Consider the following 5239-nt stretch of genomic DNA (forward strand, 5'->3'; position numbering starts at 1 on the left):
ATATTATATATCAGTTTTGTTTTTAATATTCTGAATTGTTTACGTTATAGTTATATTGCATGTTACAATAAGCATTATATTAAATAAAGGGAAACTTTCTTAAAATTATAAATTCATACAAAAAAAGTATAAAAGGAATACACCTTTACTTATGAATGATTCTCACATACTTGCTTAGTTGTTATCATATCTGTTATTTTGTTTACTGCAGCCACTGGAGAATTTAGAAAAAATAGTTGTGAGTAATAAATTGAAATGGTCAGACACTAAGGTTTTGAATTAGGTTGGGAGTTGTTTTCATAAAGCAGTAGCATGGTGATATATAAAAGGACCAAAACAGTTAAGTTCAGTGTGTATAATATTGCTGGAGCATAGTCCTAAAGGAACTGATTGACAGGAGCAACGTCAGCAAGAGGGGGGGAGACTCAAAGGGGAGGGAGAAAGAAGGCCAAAAATTCTATCTCTGAGAAACATTTTTTTAGAGAAGATCAAGGAAAAGTTTCTGTGGGATCTGGGAATGTCTCCTCACTGCAGTCTGTGATCAGTGTGAAGGATGCATCCACTGGACAGTGACCATTACAGCAGTACCACTAGTTGTTTCTAAATCTCCTGTCAAAAGCTGACCCTCATCTCTCAGCCTACAGCTTCTGCACCATCATCGGTCTTGCTCAGAACTCAAAATCTGATTCTAGCCAGACTTCTCTGCCTCGGTAACAGGACAAAGAAGGCGAGAGCTTGTAATCTCACTTATTACTTTCAGGACATGTTACTTCTCTTTATTTGGATGCACTTGTCAAAGTATAAGTGACGTTTAAGAGTTTGGACCCATCAAAGCCAGTGTAAGTGCAACTAGTTTTTTTTTCTCTCTAATGCTTTTGCCTGTGATACTAGTGTGTTATGATAAAAATGTATTCTGTTTCATTTGGTATATTAATTGAATTGCAAAGCGTATAGACTACATAATCTGTTATCGACTGTTATCGAGTTAGAGCAGAAATAATACATATGGCATCCCCTATAATGTTTCCACAGACAATAAACACCAAACGATATTAATCTAGAGTTACTTGATAAACAAACAGAACTTTAAAGTCAAAGGGAGTCCCTGGCATGATAACGGTTTCAGAGACACATCACACTAGTGTAAACGCTGTCTTAAGGAATCGCTTGGTACCTTCTGCAGGTACACAGAGACTGCAAGTTCACTCTTTTCATCTCCATCCCCCTTCTCCTCCCCCTAGTTTGCCAATTCCTTTTCACTACAAGTGCTTTGTCCTATAGCTGCTTGTGTTGGGCCTGGTTATTCTGAAAGTGAATGTTCCACAACTGCTAGCAGATTTTCCTTTAGTCTGAGGCCGCAACTGTTTTGCATTATCAGAATATATGTTAGGTAAAGGAAAGCTGCACTACATTACCAATTATCCAAATTGTGTGAGAAAACTCTATACAAAAATTAAAGTTCCGTGATAACTGTACTGCACAGCTGGCGAGTTGTTTTATCACTCAAAGCTGCATGTTTTGACCCATTTGCACTTTATTAATTTAGTAATCTAGTAAGGTAAATATTTTGAAAAATGCATTCTGCAAATGATACAATGTACACAATTCTACTTTTCATACCTTTATCACCTAATGCTTTGTCTATGCTATTTATACAGCTAAATTTCACAGTATTGATAATAAATCATCATATAAATATCTAAAAAGCAATCAAATAAGTAATATTGAAAAATGGGCAGCAGAAAATAACACACTAGTAAATCACCAGGCATATGACAGCGAAAACATAAGCAAGCATTTATCACCACAGCAATGGGAAGAAATAAATAAATATTTAACCAAAGTGATATTAGTGTTTATGTGTTTAAAACTTCTCTGAATATTTTAGGTAATGTTATCAAAAACCATACTATTTAATCTGTGATTATTTACACAGTTTTAAGTCACACTGAAAATATTATCACGGAAATTTGTTTTTAAAACAAATATGTATTTTAAGGCGGGAAGTACAGAAATATATTTTCACCATATTTGAATACATTTGAGGACAGATTTTCTCATATTTACTGACAGCACTGCAAATGTTTGTAAAAAAAAATTCTTACCAAAATTGACTAAAAAACACAATAACTGAATATTAATAAAGATAAATAATTTAACATTAGGTATGTAACAGTTATCAAAGTAGAAAAAATCAAAATAGAGTAACGTGACCGCTGACAGGCTTGTTCTGTACATTTGTAGTGCCACAAATTGTTGAGAAATAGAAGGACCCAGGCTAGAAAATAGCAAATTATATAGTTTCAGGCTGTGAAAGCAGGACATGACAGGTATTTAGTATTGTAGCCAGCAATAAAGGTATTACAAAGAATGTGCGTATTTCACATATGTCAGTAGCTTCTTAAACTTGGTATTTCTTGTAGGTATGTTATGTTTTGTTGTGAAATCTTAGGAGAAAACATTTAACCCAAAGAGGTGAAACAAGTCACCTGTAAAACCACATGACGTTGAGTCTGAAGTGACTTTTCCTGACTGCATATACAGATAGCTTTCATTTCTGCATAGCCAATATTGAAATGTGCCTTTCTGCAGTAAAGAACTATGTTGATGAGCAACAGGTCCTGCAATGCTGTTGTCATACCTTATCTTTATTGCTTTTTCCCAGTCTCTGTTCAAGTTTAAGAGAGGTCCCTTCTAATCCCACTCTGCCTACATTTGAACTACATAGATGGGCTCAGATTTCTTTTCTTGTACAATCAACATATTCGGGATAAAATGCGCGCGCATTTACACACAACCAAACATATATAAATTAATTTACTATATACACACACACACACAAATTCCAAAGCCATACATTTCATAGCTATTACATATTATATTTATGTATATGGATGTATTTATAAATACAACATTACATCATGAGAATATTAGGATAAAAATATAGAATATTTTGACTAACGAGCTCATATTAAAATAACACACATATAATTAATGAAATACCTGGCAATTTTTGAAAGTATTACACCACTTTTATATTTAAATACTAATATTTTTTTAAGGAAATACTATCTATCTATCTATCTATCTATCTATCTATCTATCTATCTATCTATCTATCTATCTTTATTTATGAGCAAATTATGATAACCTTTGTATTTTTATTTTTTGGTTTAAAAATTATTCTAGTCTAGTCTGTGATGACAGATAGTAACTATTTTCTAGTTCTAAATCTGCAATTACACCAATGTATTAAAATTCATTTAAATCTATGGACTTCAATCTATGGATTTTCCCGAGCGGCCTATTTAAAGTCTCAAACCGTGTTTGGGTACGGAAGCATTTTTACCTTACTGTTGGTGCTCAGTGTATTTGTCAATGCATCTCAAAACTCCTCCATGCAGCAATTTGGATGCACTTCACAAAGGGTGCTGTGATATGCACCCTCCAATTATACTTTTTCACTGCAGTGATACCGCATTTTGAAAACTACAGGCTTTTTTGACCCGCAGTTTATGGTGCACAGGTCTGAATGATCCCTAACATGCTTCATTGGATATGACTTGAGATCAGTGTTAATGGATCTTCCTCCAAGTATTTATCACACTTATGATTCAAGAACTTCTATTTTTTTAACAGCCCTTGTTTACTCACATAAATATACATAGCTGGAAGACTAGGATATGCCCGGTGTGAATTAATACATTATAGAATCTGAAAATGAAGAAACGTGCTTTTCTATTATGCATAATACTACAATATTTGATATTTATGTCTGTAGGTTATTTTTATTATGTGTTAATAATAGAATAATGAAAAATATATCCATCTTCTGGAAATAATTGGACCAGTTTACCAAAGCATTGATCTTGATGCTGGCCTAGTGAACCTATGTTCATGTCAAATAGCCAATTCGTTTTTTTTAAATTACCATTTAACTGACTAGGAGCCTGATTTACTAAAAAGTGGTGAAGTCAGCCTGTGAATGAATGAGGACGTCCAACCTCATTCACTTAACCTGAATGTTTTGTAAACATAGAACACAGTCCTGCGAACTTTACCATTTGTCACACTTTAGTACATCGGGCTCTAGATAATGTTTTCTTTTATTAATTGATTTACCTTTTTTTTCAAAAAAATACATAAATACTTGGTCTTAAATAAAGTTGCTAGATAAATGGAAAAAAATATTTCTAAATGGATACAGCAAAATTGGCAGGAAAATGTGATATATAATGAAAGGGGAGGAGTAAATCAAACAAGCTTGCTTTCTATGGTTTTAAAAAAATCTATGTTTTTTGTGAGTGACTAGAAAAATAGTTTTTTTATGTGAGATCTAAAATTCCACACATATGTAAATCAAATTAAAAAAATAAGGAGGTACTGCTTAAGAGAAAAAATACATCACAAATTATATTATGTCTCAGAATATCCTTGTATAAAAGACCGTAAAGGCACAATTGTTTCTAATATGTCAAACAACTCCCTAAAAGTATTTGAATAATGTACATGTCAAAAATGCATTTTATTTTCATGGTAAACTGTACCATTTAATAAACCTTTTAAAGTCCAAGACTGTAACATGCATCTGTCATTGACGTGGATTTGATTGGTGCTTTGATGTACAATTAGAACAGATCAGTCTTCAGTTAACCCTATATTTATAAAATGACATTTCTGACCATATGGAACCTCATTCATCTCACTTACGCAAGGCATTCATTTAAAAGTGCTTTATAACTTACTGTATTTTACATCTGTACTAGCAGCTATTGAATATTGCACTCTATTTTCTATAAGCCTCTGTGTTTCATGAGCAAAACATTCATAGTTTAGGAAAGCAAATGTTAATGAAAGTATATTTTTCAAGAAGTTTGCTGCAAACTGTACATGTACTTTCAACAGACTAGACAGATTAAGGTTGTGTTCTGTTAATTCTGTTTAGGTGACAGTGTCAGATCCTCATGATTTAGGGGAGTTTGATAAATTATACTTTCTGTATACAACTTTTTAAATGCTAAAGAAAAAAAAAATCAGGGAGTTTATCTAAAATTCAGGCATAAGGTTAACAATATTGGTATTTTTTTGTTAAAAAATAAATAACATTATATTAGTATGTTTTGCAATAAGAAATTGTTTACAATTAAAAAAATGGAATTTGCTTGGTAAATATGTTGATATAAATTAAAATATATAATATTTAAATTAAAATTATTTATATATATATATATGTATATAT

The 5239-nt window shown here is 32.1% G+C and overlaps 1 protein-coding gene across 1 annotated transcript in view; it reads left to right on the forward strand.

The window, feature by feature from the left end:
* The first annotated feature begins 765 nt into the window (after positions 1-765).
* TBX4 (T-box 4) overlaps positions 766-5239 on the forward strand; it is a 110203-nt gene continuing 105729 nt past the window's right edge. Inside the window, exon 1 of the mRNA XM_018556662.1 lies at positions 766-839. The gene's annotated coding sequence lies outside the window, so the exon portion shown is untranslated. The remainder of the gene's footprint in view (positions 840-5239) is intronic.

This window comes from Nanorana parkeri, unplaced genomic scaffold (genome assembly GCF_000935625.1).
Source record: "Nanorana parkeri isolate BGI_ZX_2015 unplaced genomic scaffold, ASM93562v1 scaffold245, whole genome shotgun sequence".
Lineage (NCBI taxonomy): Eukaryota > Metazoa > Chordata > Amphibia > Anura > Dicroglossidae > Nanorana > Nanorana parkeri.